This window comes from Sturnira hondurensis, unplaced genomic scaffold (genome assembly GCF_014824575.4).
Source record: "Sturnira hondurensis isolate 20B ecotype Veracruz unplaced genomic scaffold, ASM1482457v3 Scaffold0006805, whole genome shotgun sequence".
NCBI classification, from domain to species: Eukaryota; Metazoa; Chordata; class Mammalia; order Chiroptera; family Phyllostomidae; genus Sturnira; species Sturnira hondurensis.
The window spans coordinates 921,664-937,381 of NW_028079436.1; the positions used below are offsets into that span (position 1 = coordinate 921,664).

The 15,718-nt window shown below is 51.0% G+C and overlaps 1 protein-coding gene across 1 annotated transcript in view; it reads left to right on the plus strand.

The window, feature by feature from the left end:
• FSTL4 (follistatin like 4) overlaps positions 1 to 15,718 on the plus strand; it is a 354,377-nt gene that overhangs the window by 19,429 nt on the left and 319,230 nt on the right. The window lies entirely within an intron of this gene.

Consider the following 15,718-nt stretch of genomic DNA (forward strand, 5'->3'; position numbering starts at 1 on the left):
GCTGCACCGCACAGGACGTTCCTGCACGTGGGCTGCTGTCTCACCGTGTGATCGTGATAAAGCAAAGCCACAGGCAGAGCTTTGAGGAATCAGTTACCCACTCACTCTTGGTGGTGGATGGATGCCGCACATGGCACCTTCAGCTGCAGTGCGGGCGTGACCGTGGGTGGCTGGGTGGGAGACGGAGGCCCTTGGAGAGGACGGTGACCCAGTCCTGGGTGGGCCCAGTATTCAGTGCTGAAGGAGGGGGAGCCCTCCGAATGTGGCTGTGGGCTGGAATAGGACCCTGACTTGTGGGAGGAGAAAAGAGAAGAGAGAGCTGCAGGCTGGATTTCTAGGTCCAAGGGCAAAGCAGTTCATCTGGGACCTTCAGGGGCCGGGAGCAGAATCGCCGCCCGAGATGCTCAGGAGGGGGCGGGGGTGCCGGGCCCCAGGGATCTGCTGGCGCCACTGCAGGCTGTGGTGGGGCCCAGGGCGCGGGGCATCAGGCAGCCCGCCCCTCACCTCCCTCCTTTCCATCCGCACCTGCTCCCTCCTCCGTTTCTCTCTCCTTCCTCTGGAGCCTGGCTTTTTCACGAAGCGGTAAACGCCATTCTGTGGCCCTTCTGCAGGTAACGTCAGCCCCAAGGCCCTGGCCCTGCCTTCACGTGACCTTCCTGCCCCAGGGCCCTGGACGGCTCCAGAGAGGCCTAGTTTCCGAGAACTTGATTGAAGAAGAGTTTGCCTTGGTCCCACCCTCAGGGGACAGGCCCTCCCCCCATATGTGAGGTGACCATCAGGGGCTCTGAGCCATGGGTGTGGGTGCAGGCCTGGGAGGCCTAGGGAGGGAGTGGGAGAGTAGGTTCGTGTGGGGGGAGGCTGCTGAGACCAAGGAGCCAGCCTCCAGCCTCTCCGAAAGCACCCAGGCAACGTGCACCCCGAGCAAGGTTTTCAGCGGTGGCGTCCTACGGTGTCCATGTTTCTGACCTTTAAGCTGGCCTGCTTTCATGGTCTTGAATCTTTGCTCTCCTGCTTTGCCTGCCCACCTTCCTCCACCTGTCTCACTTGTGCCGTCCCCACACCGACCTGGCTCACTCATAGCTGGGCAGCCCGGAAGTCCAGCTTATCCCTCTCTGTGGCTTCCCAGGAGACCTGCTGCAAAGTATGCCTGAGCTCCAGGCTCAGACTTGTGTCTCGAGGTCACCACTCCCACTCTGCCTCCCCCTGGAGCCTGTGTTCCTGCCACCCAGGGCCATGCCCACCAACACAGGGCAGGCTTCCGGGCTTGGGTGTGACCCTGTGATTCCAGAGTCACAGATCTCGTGGCTGCAGGGCGTTCCTTAGTGCGGCTGCTCTGCGGTTTAGCTGGAACTGCTCTTGGGAAGCAAAGCGGCTCCCTGGGAGGTGAGCCACGGCTTCGCCAGCTGTCTCCGCTCAGAGAATCTGACACCGGTGCCTCCAGTGAGCAGCACCGCACTTGAGCCGTTGCCGGGTAATTAGGCCAGTGGTCAGGGAAGACAAGATGCAACCGTGCGTGCGTCCCCTTTCCCTGTCTCCAGGGCTGAACGCTGCTCCCGGCCAGGTGCAAAGCCGTGTTGCATTAGCATCGTGGCGTCTGCTGTGATGTCTGTTTGTGTGTGACCAGGAGTTGGGGAGTGTTGGGGAGCAGAGGACGCCTCGGGGGTGGGGGTGACACAGGAGAGTGGGCTCTGGTGCTCAGGGCTGGGAGCCCGAATGACAGTCCTCGCCCTTTCCTAAGAGGACGAAGGAGGAGATTCCTGAGAGGCGCTGTGGTTTCTGAGATGGACTTCTTGGACTTCCGCAGCTGTGAGGGATGACGGCAGTGATAGGCAGCTGCCATTTTCCCAAAGCTTCGTCGCGTAGATTCCTTCCCTGACTTCTTTAAACAGTTCTGGGAGGGGGCTTCAAGGTGGTGGGGGGGCCCCATGGGCCTCCCGCATCGAGTGGTGGAGCTGGGGCCTACACAGCCTTCCGACCGTCCTGCTTGTTCTCCTGACACCGCCCTGTGCTTTCACTGTCCCCACCCCACGATTTTGAGGCTAAGAAAAGGACATTTGGTGGCATTGGGCTTTGAAAGCTAAAGCAGACGCTGTGATGTCAGATAGGGACCTCTTCACCTCCCAGAGGGCAGCGGGCTGGAGGGAGCCTCCTGACCTTCCTCGTGGGGAGTGGCAGGGCACAGCCGGTCCCTGTCACCGCCCTGACTCCCCGGCACACGCACCTCTCTTGTATCTCCTCCCACCAACAGAAGGGCCTGCAGGGCAGCCATTGATCCTCTGAGAATGGACATCTTTTTGGCTGTCTCCTTGCAGTTCCTCAAGGGGCCTGGTGGGGACTTGGCAGCCATTCCTCATGGGTCCCTGAGCACCTGACTTTATGAGGGTGGGGGTGGGGGTGGGGCCTGTGCACACAGGGAGGGAGGGTCTGGCCCCAGGTGCATGATGTGTGGTGGCCTCTATCTGTGCTTCTAAGAACTGGCCTTGGCGAGGTCCCAGGGCTAAGGAGAGCGTCTCCCTTCTAGAAGCTAGAGTCTGGGACCTTGATCTTGGGGAGGGGGCAAGATCCCTAGTGTTGGTGACCAAGATAGATCCTGACAGATATTTTAGAGAGTCAGAATGCCCAGTGGGAAAATGATGGTGTTTGCTGACTCCCACTGGCCCCTGGAAGAGAACAAGATGGTCAGTGCTGGGTGACAGGCCGAGGCCAACGTGCTCCTGCTGTGTGGGCTGCCACAGAGGGAGGCGTGGGCAGCGGCCCCTTCACAGGCACAGGTGTGCCTGCCTCGTCCAGGTGTGAGGACACCAGGAAGTTTCAGCCCCCACCCCATGGAATGGCCACGGTTGGTGAGTGGTCAGGGCCGCCGGTGATCACGAAAAGGGCAGCTCTGTGGGCAGGACACACTCTGGGCCTGTTCCGCAGAAAGCCCCAGGGTAGGAGTCCCAGCATCTACACGTGCTGGGGCCATGGAACCAGTGGAAAGCCCCACGGGTGAGAGGAAGTCAGAGGCGGCAGCCTGGGGTGCGTGTCGGGAGAGGCGTGGACAGCTCTGGCCAGGCATGGGGGGTTCACGGTCAACACTGCAATGTCGCCGGAGCCTTCCCTCCGCCCCGTCTCTCTTGTCCCTGTGCACTGACCCCAGCAGAACTGCCAGCTCCGCCCCGCTGCAGAGACCCTGAAACGTGGGTGAGTACCTCTCCCACTCCGTCACTGTGCTCTGTGCTGGGCAAAGTGACGCCTGACAGTCCCCCGGTGCTATCGGTGGGTGGACACTGGTAGGTGCCAGCAGCCGCCAAACACTGGGTGCTGTCTATACTCCTCCTCTCCCAGTTGTCACAACACTGCCATGGGCACTGCCCTGACCCTCACGTCAGGGCCAAGGGGGCTGAACTCAGAGGTGGACACCTGTAGCTGGAGACTCCGTGTGCTGGGACCTGGGCCCCGGGCCCCGTTGTGCACCTGTGTGGCCACGCAGGGCCAGCTCATGTGCTCCAGGACAGTCGCTCCTTTTCTCCATCACTGCAGCAGCTCCCGGGTGCTGGGTGCTGGGTCTGCCTGCCCCTCCTCCCTGCACCTGGGGGCTGCTGGCATCTGCCTGCTGACACGGCATCATCCCTGTGGGAAGAGAAGGCAGTCTCTCCTGAGCCACCTCCCCGGCTTCACCAGTTCTCACCGGAAGGAGAAATCGGTGTCGCTGGGTACAGTTTCTGTGGCGGTGGCACCAAGCGGCTCCTGGGAGAGCCCTGCCTGCGCCTGCGGGAGCCGGGCTGACCAGGTGCCGCTGCCCACCCCCACAGCGAGGAGCAGTGGGTGCGGGGTGAGAACTCTGTACTGGCAGGGAGAGGCGCTAAGATATTTGGTTTGCTCAGTGACGCCCAAACATGTCCTCACATTGAACTCTCTGGAAGCTTCAAAAAAAAAAATGCTGATGCCTGTGTTCCACCCCAAGGAACGGCGATTTAGTGGTTCTGGGACTTGGCCTGGGCTGTGAGCTGTTCAACATCCCTGCCTGGATCTTATAAACCCTGGGTTAACTAGGGAGGCAGTTCTGACGCCACCTCCACTTTCCTTGCCACTGTCCTTCTCAGCACTTGCTGTGTAGGGGGAGAGATGATTCAGGCTGTTGGGGACAAAGCTTCCACGTGTCCTAGCCCCAAACCCAAGGCCCTGTGGGTGGCTAGGGCTGAGCCGGCTGCTGAGTGTGTCGGGGCAGGGCGGGCGCTCCTCCTGCCAAGGAGTGAGGCCCAGGGTCCTCTGCACACCCCTCGCTCAGCTCTCACAACCTCTCATCCTACAGAGGAGCAAACTGAAGACCATGGAGCCCCGCACCTGAGGGGCCAGGGGGACAGCAGGGGAACTGGTGACTGTCCCCGGGACTCGCAGGACCAGCTGCGAAGTGAGCATCAGTCCCCCTCTGCCAGCTGTCGGGGGCCGTTCTTCCTGTTTGACTCTGTTATAAAGGAAAATTGAAAAAGAGCCTTATTGTGCCTTAAAGGCTTTTTAATTATATATAGCTCACTTAATTTAAACTACTTTAAGTTCCATTTTTAATATAAGTTTTATCGTGGCACAATGGAAGTGCTTTCCAATTAAAGTGTGTGTGGGGATTCACCTCCCGGGACAAAAGCAGATGCCCGTGGGAGTCCAGGCGGATTACTCGTTCAGACAGCCATCAAAAACCTCCAGGCACTGGGTGGAAAGCGTGGTGGTGAAGGTGTGAGTGACTGACTAGGCGCAGGAGGCCCCTCAGGGGGGCCGTGAGGACGCATAGAAGAGCCCGTGGAGAGGACAGCCATCGGAAGCTGCCGTGGTGACGCTCACTGCCGTTTCAGGGGCCACAGCTGCCTCCACCATTGCTCCTCATTGCTGGTGCCACAGCTTTGGTCGGGGGAGCTGATGATGGAGTGGGCGCTTGCTTGTTGGGCAGAAGGGGTGACAGCAAGGAGGGCCATGCTCCAGCGGGCCAGGTCTCTACCCAAATGGCAGCACCCCTGGAGGGGCCCTCCCTGACCACCTAATCCTGTCCCAGCCCCCTGTTTTATTTCCGACTGTGGCGCTTCTTCCCGCCGTGTTTTATGAATTTCATTTGCTTGCTTGCTGTCTGTTTCTCCATGTGAGATCATAAGTGTGGGGACAGGCAGAGGGGTCACCAGCCAAGCAGAAGGACCAGGAGGGAAGGGGACCTGCTCCCGGGCAACATGAGAGGTTCTGGTTGGGCAGCTAGGCTTAAAGGTCTCTACACGCCCCTGTGGGGGGAGAGGACGTGCCTGTCTCTACATAGCGGCCACGCACGTGTTTCAGCCTTCCTGCCGTCAGACACTGCCCAGCCCTGACCTGCAGTCTGCTCTCCGGGTGAGTCCCCCTCTTCACCCCGCCCCCCTCCCTGTCACCTGTGTTCGAGACACCCTCCTCCTCCTGCCCTGGCCACTCTGTATGCAGAGACAAGAATGAAAAACAGATGTGAGGAGGACCCTGGAAGGCAGCCTTTTTTCCTTTTTTGTCTTTTAATTTTCCAGGCACAGTTACTCTAAATCTCATCCTGGGCTTACAGCCGGCAGAAAGGGGGAAAAGTGGCAGGTTTGAATGTCACGTAAAGCAGGTCTATGGAAGGCACCTGGAGGGCATGACGAGTAATGAAAACGTAAGCCTGTCTGTCCCCTTTCCTCCTAGGGGCCATCTGTCCTCCGCCGAACACCCACAAGACGGTCTCGACTCTCTCAGGGTGTGGGGTATGCCGAAACAGGGCCAGCGTGCAGGGCCACCTGTTTGGCGGGACGAGGGCCCACAAAGCTTCCCAGAGAGAGGAAGACGTTGTAGGGTGTCCCTGTTCCTGTGAAAACTTATCTGAAAAGGGACGTGTGTAGGAAGTCAGTGCCAGTCAAGTGCTCCAGGGACCTCGGGGAGAGCCACAGTCACCCAGGACTCTTGTGAGTCAAAGCAAGGATTGGTCCAGCTTTATTCTTGTACCAGATTGTAGGCCTGCCGTAGGCCAGTCGCCATGCTGGGGTGAGAGAGGCTGAGATGGGGACCGCCGTGGGGGACCCAGGTGCTTCCCGTGCAATGATAGCCCAGGGTGACCTCTGCTTGTTTGGGTGGCTCTGCACCCCATGTGCTGGGCTCGGTTGGGCCCTGCGAGTACCTCGGGGGGTGATGGTTAATGACGGGGCCCCCAGGGCACCGAGTGGGAGCCCTGTGCTGCAGCCCGTTGTTGGGAGAGCCCCGCACACTGTGACTGCTCGTTCTGAGGCTGGGGGTGGATTTCTTTCCGAATCAAACAGTTAGCTAGGTTTTGATTTGTTGGGTTGTTGGAGAGAGAGAACTGGAAAGTGGCCCCCTGTCTTTCCTGGGCCCCGCATCAGGCTGCGTGCAGGTGATCACGTTGGACAAGGCAGGGTGATCGATCACTTAGTCGTCAACATTTGTTCCACCAAATGCAAGTTCAGTGTTTACTTGGGTGGCTGCTTTGGCAGACTTGCCACTTAAGACTGCCTTAAATTTGCAGTCAACTCTTTTTAAAAATTGTGAATGAATAACCTTCAACATAGAGCTTCAAATAACACCTAGCATTTAAGAGCCCCAAATTCTCATATAATATTTTGTTTATTCTTTACCTTTAAAAATGAGAAAATGAACACCTAACTGATCCAAATTCTCGAAGGCCCGGCAAATGTCCTCACGTGAGATTGCCTTCCTGTTGGGAATGTCCTGGTCTCCACGAGATCCTTTTCTCTGCAGTCTGTGTGCCTGCCACCCCTGCCCCCCGCAGAAGGCAGTGGGCTGAGGTGCCCGCGGGCCTCTTCCCCTGCCCCTGGTTTGTTCTGGCTGGGCCGCCTGGCCTGCCTGTGTCACAGACGGGTGCACCGCGGTGGGAAGGATCTGGGTGGCTCTCTCAGGGCTGCAGCTGGCTCGGCACTTACCACCCAAACAGGGTGTTCAGGCCTCCTGGAGGCTGTGAGGGTCTTGATTCTCAGGGACACAATGAAGCTGATGTTCCTCACAGGTGTGCCACAGGGGGCCTATTGGTAGCGCCATAGCACTGATATAGATAGATATAAAAATACGTATATATTTTTAACAGATGACATGCACCTCAATCATAAAGAGATTTCTGATGTTTTTCAGAATCATCTATACACGGCTTCTCCCTTTTGTTTTGCTAAGCCTCCTTTGAAACTTACCTATGCCCTGCAGACACTGCTTTGCTCACACGGATGCATATATTATTGGCTGGGAAATAGAAGGGGCACGGGTCTGACTCTCCGAATCAGCCACGTTTCAGCCCACACTGCTGGGGAAGGCCCCACCCTGTGCCCGTGCGGTCATGCCCAGTGCCACCCCTTCTGTTCTCAGTCTCCTGAGAAAGGCAGCAAGGCCTCACCTGAGTCGGCGGGCAGGCTGTGGGCGGGGCCTCCCTGAGTGGGCACGCTGTGGGCGGGACTGACTCAAGGGGGAAGGGCCCTTCGGTGCCCAATGTCTTCTGTCCTCAGCTGCCCAAGTCTCTTGGTGTTTATTACTGACACTTGTAAGTAACACTCCCCCACCCCCTGACATGTCTTTGAGGCAGGCATTAGGCCAACCTACAAGAGGGGACACCTGGGCTGTTCTCTGTCAGGCAGGGGATGAACTCTGACCTCTCTGCTGGTGACATTTCTCAAGAGCTGGTGCCTCCTCGTTGGTCCTTTTCTCTAACGCTAGCCCGGGAAACCCTGCTGTTCGCTGGATTATTCGCTGGGCTCTCAAACTGGCCCTTGGGTGAAAGTTTACTCTCCCAACCCTGCCTTTGTCAGGTTTGGAGGCCCAGACACACTGTGCTGGTAACGTGGAGGTTTTTCTTCTGCTTTGAATGGAATGATGCCGGCTGAAGTGTGAAGTGTACACGGTGAAGTGTGCACAGGGCTTGGCGTGTGCCTGGCAGGCGGGCACCAGTGCTGGGAGCCGTGCTGCAAGAGTCATCGCTTTATTTGGCTGCACCCTGTCTAGTCTCCGTGGAGATTTTAATTGCAGAACGGTGCCTCGCTAGCAAAAATGAAAGTGGTTAGAATCAAGTTTTTAAAATTCAAATGAATGAAGAAAATATTGTAAGAAAGGTTGTTAAAGAAGCATTAGTTTAAGAGCATGTCGGAGATGAAAAACTTGGAATTCGGCTGTCAGGCCCAGGGAACCCTGGGAAAGGGGGTGTCCTCAGCCCCTCTGAGTCTGCATGGAGGTGCTGCTGGCTCTGGGGCCCCGTCGGGATGCCGGCTAGGGCAGAGGGTGGCAGCTGCATACCTGAGCAGGTTGTCCCATCGGTGCCAGCCAGGCTCACCTCTGCTTTGTCTACGAAGGCTGGGCCCTCATAGCTCCTTTCAGCTTAGTTTTCTGGGCTTCGTAGTAGTGGGTACTTTTATCCCCCACTTTCCTAACTCACAGAGCCAGCATTTTCCCAGCAGGCCCTGAACCCCTTAATTTTTTGAGTGACTGAGACTGAGACCTACCCTCTCACCAAGGACGACTGGCTACGTGGGTGGGGAGGTGGGACTTTGGCCTGTGCCGGGGCCCCCTGCCCTCTTCCTGAGCCTCCCCCATAGCTTAAGAGCCAGGGTACAGCCTGAAGTGGGGGTGAGAGGGGGCCGGGGGGGACAGACTCTGAGGCCCTCAAGCCACGTTTTTGGTAGCTGCAAATCTGTAATAGACTGTTGGATTATGAAAAATACTACGCAGCACTCACATTATATTGATTCAAAAATAAAGATTATGCAATTGAACCGCGCGGTAAAATATAGCTTTATGGAATGGCGATTTTTTACTTAAGTTCTTCTACATTGTAGTGGAAGATAATGGATTCAGGCAGGGTCCGATGAGGAATAAAGCTGCTGTATTGTATTGGTTAAATGACATTTAAAGTGATTTGGCTGTCAAATCCGTGCAAAGGTTATGAGCAGCGAATGAAAAATCTAAAATTAATTCCTTACTCCCAGAAAGTTTGATTTATACCATAATAAAATTAGATTTTTAGTTTAAGAAATTTAGTCATTAAGTAATGCCCGTGCGCTAACTCCCATTTATAACCATCTTGTTTGAAGCTTCCGCAGCACATAATTTTTTCCCTTCGGCACTGCACCCGGGGCCTTGGTATCATTTATGTCACAGAATTCCTTTCTGTTCAGTTCTGCTGCAGCTTTGAGGGGCTGATTTTCGAGTCCTGGGAAGACAGGTTTTTGTTTAGCCTCAGTAACTGACAGAGCTGCTGAACTCATTTGCCTCCCCCAAATGATCTCACTGTCTCCCTCCCGTAGTCACCCTCATTACTGACAACAGCGGTGGTGACGGACACCGTGCTCCGCATGGAGCAGGCCTTTTATTATCTCGCCGAATGACCGGCGACCACTCTGCGAGGGGAAGCTACCGCCACGGCCTTACTCTACCGAGGAACACACTGAGGCTTTGGCGGGCGAAGTGCCTCCCCAAACGCGGTAGTGGTGCAGCTGGCGGGAGGAAGCCAGGATGGATGCAGCCCGGAGGGCTCAGGCACTTTGTCCTATGTCGTTTTTAGATTTTGGATGGAAGCGTGTCCAACGTGTAAGAAAGGGTGCGCATCTTAGGTGTCCAGTGAATGAACTTTCACAAAGGGAACCACCCACGTGACCACCACCAAGCTCGCCACTTAGAACATTCCCAGCACCCCCAGAGACCACCTGCATGTCCCCCTCTGTCACTGGCCTCCCCAGAGGGACCACTGACCTGCCATCAGAGATTGTTTTTGCTTGTTTCTGAAAAGTATAAAAACAAAACCCTATAAGAGTGCCTCCTAGTGCAACTGCCTTCTTTCTCTCAATATATTACGTCCATGGGGTCTGTTCAAGTTACCCCAGAGTCTACTCTTCTGCGTCACTGTGGAGTTGTCCGTGGCAACTCATCCATCCTGCTGTTAGGGGACGTCTGCATCGTTCCTTGTTCTTGGCTCTTAGACGTGCCTGCCGGGACCAGCACCACGCTCACGTGAGTGTCCTCATGCTGGGTGTGTACCAGGGGGGTTGTTGGGTCTGGAAGACAGAAACCACGCTGTTTCTTTTGGGGGGGTTAAGATAAGGAGTTGATTAAACAGATGGGAAAGCTTTACAAAGTTAAGAAGGAACCAGGATGATGACTAAGAGCAGGAACCAGGAAGCGGCTCTTGTCCCAGGCTCGGGCTGGCGAGGAGAGTCCCGCCGCCATGGCCTCCTCTGGGAGGGCAGGAATCACAGCTGCTCCTGCCCTTGGGAACATTGGACTGGACGTGGTCAGGTCTCTAAATGTTAGCTTTTCCTCTGGCGTATGGCAGTTCTCCACTGTAGTTTTAACTTGTGAAGTTTCTATTCAAGTCTTATTTTTTGTAATTGCCTTACTTATTTGCCACAGTATCTTCTCCATTTCTGAATGACTGCTTTGTATATGTTACAAATACGCTCCCTTCATGGCTCGACTTTTCACTATCGTAATTGTATCTTTTAATGAGCAGAAACCTTCATTTTCGTCAAGTCCAATGTGTCATTCTTTTCCTTTATGGGGCTGCCTTTCACATCCCATTTAAGAAGTTTTCACCTACTGAAGGGGCATGATGATATTCTGTGGTATCTTCTAGAAGCAGGATTGTTTTGCCTTTTACTTGTAGGCCTGCAGTTCCCCTGGATGGGATTTGTGTGTGTGTTGTGAGGTGGGCCTTTGGGGTTTATGTTTTCCTGCACAGACAGCCGACTGATCCGGCACCACCTGTGGAGAAAGCCATCCCCATGTCAGTGTGTCGCATTGACACCTTTGCCGTGAACTCACAGACTGGGTGTGTGTGGCTTCTTGCTCGAGTCCGAATTCTGTATTGTATGTTTTCTCCTTTTTTCTTGATTGGCCTTCTTAGGAATCTATCAAGTTTATTACTCTTTTCAAAGATCCAATTTTTGCCTTTAAAATTTCATGATATAATTTTTTCTTCTCTTGTATTTTATAGATTTCTGCTCCTATCATATTCTTTCCGCTCTACTTCTTGTGGGTTTAAATTGTCCTTTTTTTAGCTTCTAGAGATAGACGCTGAGGTCACTGATTTCCAGCCTTTTTTTTCCAACCTGTACTTAAGCTCTGATTTTCCCCTCAGTTCTGTCATCGCCACTTCCCACAGTTTCCTAAGTGCTGTCATTCAGTCGTCATTCAGTTCAAAATATCTCCTCATTTCTTCAGATATTTGGAAGTTTTTCCTGTAGTCTTTTGTTATTGATTTCTAATTAAAGTTCACTATATCAGAAAACTATATGTTCTTTGTATGATTTTAATAATTTGAGGCTTGTAGAAACTTAGGTCACCTCAGTTAAGTGTGTTCATGGTCCAAATCTTCCATGTCCGTACTGATTTTTCATCTGCTTAGTCTGTGAGTTAACTACATAGGTTTCCTACATTCTCCAAGTATTGATGGTGAGTCTGTCAGTGTGGATTTCTTCTTTTAGTTTTGACTTTACCTATGTTTGGTCTATGATATTATGTATGTACAAATTTAGAGTTGTTATATATTGATGTTAAAATGTCCTTTTTATCTTTTGACCCTCTCTTTGTTGCTAATAATAATTTTTGTTTCAGAGCCTGCTTTGTCTACACCAACATTCTCTTAGTTGGCATTTGTATCGGTCATCTCGTGTGTCGTTTTGCATTCAGCCTTCTCGAATCTTTTATTTATGCAGCATCTCCTGTAGGTAGCATATAATTGAATTCTGTTTTATCTAATATGTCAATCTTTGTATTTTAGTTGGATTATGTCATTCACTTCTATTTAATGGGCTTAAATTTAACACATTATTTCTTCTGTTCTTCAGTCCTTTCTTTTCTACCCTTTCCTGAATTTTCTTCCTGATGAGTCCGTTTTTTGTTATCTCACTCCTTTGCCCTCATAGCACTGGTTTCTTCCTGTTCGGGGGGAGCAGCAACAGGACATTTTCATAGTCTAGTCTGTTCCACCTCCAGACCTTTTGTGGTTCCATCGCCATCTATTTTAGTTCTCCAGACAGTGTTACATTAGAAGGCGTTACTGTTGTTGCGTTAAGCAGCCGAAATTAGATTTATCTGTTTTTAACCCTTCCTGATGTCTTTTGTTCCCTCTCGCCTAGCTGTGCATTCACCTGAGAATTTTCCTTTTGTTCCAAATGCTCTCTTTCATTGCTCTCATTATTGATCTGCTGGTAGAGTATTCTCTCAGTTTTTGTCTATGTGTGTCTTCATTTTACTGTATGAATATCCACATTTTCACTGAGTATAGATTTCTAAGGGTTTTTTATTTTCTTTAGAATTTTAAAGATGTTCTATTGTTTTCTGGATGCATTGTTCTCCCGTGACAGGTCAGCCATCAGTCTTACTGTCGCTCCTTTGCAGGGAACACACCTTTTCACCTTCACTGCCCTCGCTCTGGCTGTTTGTAGGTTTTATTTCTCTCTTTGATTACCTGTTTTTCTGTGAGTACCCACGGATGGTTTTCTTCGTATTTTTCTTGCTTTGGACTTGCAGAGCTTCCTAAATCTGTTTTGATACCTTTCAGCAATTTAGAAGATTTTTCAACAAATACATGTCAAATATTGATTCTACCTAATTTCCCCTCTCCTTTCTCTCTGAAACTTCAATTACATACTTGTTAGAGCTTTTCACCCTGAGCCATAACGTCTCTCGTACTCTTCTGTGTTTTTCGTTATTTATTTCTGCCTTTCAGATCTTTAGTTTGGTTACGTTCTATTGACCAAGCTTCCATTTTATTATTTTGCTCTGTAGTTATGTTTAATCTCCTGTTAAATTTATCTGTTAGATTCTTTCCATTATTTAAGTTTCAGTTCTAGAATTTCCATTTGACTCTTATTTCAGTACATTCTAATTTTATGGTGAAATTTAGCATACTTTCTTCTGTTTTCCTGACCATATCAGTGATAATTATTCTGGAGCCTGAGTCTGATCATTTTAAAATTGGGATAACCTGCGGGTCTGTAGCTGACATCTGTTTTGTCAGATGTGAGTTATTTGATCCTATTTCCTGCAATGCCTGTTAATTTTGGATTGGTCACTGGGCACTGTATGTGAAAAATTGTGAAGTCTGTGGAGAACTTTTTGTCTCCCGGGAAGACTTACTCTCTTTGATCTACTCAGGGATAGAAGTCCTTTGAGAGAGTATGATCTTAACAGAAAGTCAGCTACATTTGCCAGTCCACCGAGTTCTAGAAAGCCTGATTTTTGTCCCCCTAGCATCATGATATTGTCAAAGTCCATGCTTCTAATTTTTTATCTTATTTGAAGCTAATTTGGGGGGACCTTTTTTTCTTAACCTCTTGCTCTCTCTGTGCAGCTCAGACACAACCACGCAACTCAAGAGGAAGTTGTTTGCAGACTTTTGGGCTCCCTTCTTTCTGGTCCTTTTTTCCCAGGATTTAGACCCTCAAGTTCAGCTGCTTCGGAAGCGCCGTGACACATGCCCCACATGACACATGGACTTTTTTAAGCTCTAACTCTTCACTTTCTGTTTGGCTTCTAACCGCAAATACCCCAAAGGAAAAATCTGGCAGGATATGTGGGGCTTACTTCAGTGGACTTTTCTTCTCTCCAAATATTGGCTCAAGTTTTTGGCTGCTTTTGTTGCTTTTATGTGCCTTCAAAAAGCTTTTCTTTATTTGTGTGTTGGGGATTTAAGAAACCTCTTGAACAACTGTCATAGTTTTTCTCAACAGAAGGGTTGGCTGATTACAAGCCATTCTTTTAGAGCCTAAAGCAGAAATCTATCTCATCTAATTTTCACACTATCTTTATGAATTAAATGGAGGCGTGTTGTTATGTGCATGGGCTTTGGAGTCAGACTTTGAAATTTAAGTATTAGCTGGACAGTAACCAAAATGTGAGAACTTGGATGAGTTTTAGACTCTCTGATCCTCTACTTCCTCCCCTTTTAGTAAATAGCTAGGAAATGAGGTTGAAGAAACTTTTAAAGATCAGATAATCCCACTTTTTTTTAAACCATTTCAGAGCATAGTAAAAGGAAAACTTCTAAATTCATTTTATGAAACTGGTATCCTTTTAATTCCCAAAACCGAGAAAAATAGCACCTAAAAATTATAGACCACTCTCATTTAAAAATATTCAAACTACAGGAAAATGATAAAATGCTCTTGAAAGAAATAAAAGGAGACTTGAACCAATTATTTAAAATACCATGTTGCTGGATACGAAGACACAACATTTACCGCTATGAGCTTTCTCTAAGTTAATTTGCAAATTTTATGCAGCTGCAATAAAACTTCCATAAAGTGTTTTACAGAGCCATGTGAGTTGATTATTAATTTTCCCTGCTCCACGAGTACGAGTCATTTTGCGGAGCGGGTAGCAGCAGGGAAGAGCCGGGTTTGCTTGGCCGTGTCATGCTGTGTGGCTTTCATATCTCTCCTTGCACTCAGCCCTGCCCACGTGGCCTCTCTGGAGCCCAGGCTGTGAGCACCCCCAAGGACCCGGCGTTCTGGAGGCGCATGTGTTCACTGTGCTGTGCGGGTGGGCCGCCGGCCTAGAATGTGTATCTGCCACTGGCCCCCACTTGGGCTTTTGACTCACTGCAGAGGTGGTAGGCAGAGAGTGTACATTGGGGAGGACAAACTTTTCAGTGCTTCCTCAGTTTCCTCTCTAATATTGCTTCCCCATGCTGACCCCAAGAGAAGCCTGTACGAGAAGGCTGAGGTACGAAAGATAATGCCAATGCCATTTGTCTAGAAAGTGCGGGCACCGAGTGGTCTTTTGGTTGTGATGCTGAAGAGGTAGCCCATGCTTGGTGTTTCTCTTTTTCTTCTTTTTTTAAAGATTTTATTTATTTATCTTTAGAGGGGAAGGGAAGGAAAGAGGGAGAGAAATATCAGTGTGTGGTTGCATCTGGTGTGTCCCCCGCTGGGAACTGGCCTGCAACCCAGGCATGTGCCCTGACTGGGAATCGAACTGCGATCCTCTGGCTCGCAGGCCCACAGGCCCACGGGCCCATGCTTAATCCACTGAGCTACGCCAGCCAGGGCTGGTGTTTCTCTTCTTTTCTCCCATTGCTAGTGTGGATTTCAGCTTACTCTTAATATGAGGCTTTTTGTCCTAAACTGGTCATTTACAATGAACTGTAGATACTTTTTATTCATTAGGAAACTGCAGTCTGTGTTCTCAGTGCTCTTCCCTCTAGTCTCACGTTTACTGCTTCCTAGGCATACCCTGTGCTCTTCCCCTGCCCCACGTTTCCTTAGGCCGTGCTCTCTTCCTGGTCCACCGTTCCTTCCTCATTCCTGTCTTAGGTCTGCCCATTCTTCTGTGCTGTTTACGGAGGTCCTTTAAAAATCCCCTTTCCCAGCAGGATGTGACTATACTGCTACTTATAAGGAAAAATCACCCTTCTACTTTTCAGTAATCTGTGTTTGTCCCGTGACCTCCTGTTCAGCTGTGCGTATCTTCAAGGCGGGAACTCCGTGTAACTCCTAAATCACCTTGCTTATTGCCCTGCCCATGGCAGGAAGGTGAGATTGGATTAAGAGAAACTAAGGGCTTAATTTAGTCAGTGGCATGGACTGGCTATCCACATTGTCCATTCGATCCTACCCTTTGGAAACTATTGCACTGAGCAAAATCAATCACCAGATTACGCCAGTGGCCCACACAGGACCAGTGGTGGTCCACGTTCATTGTGGCACCGCTAACTGGAACCTGTTGCAGGTTGGGTAATGCTGGCCCTCAT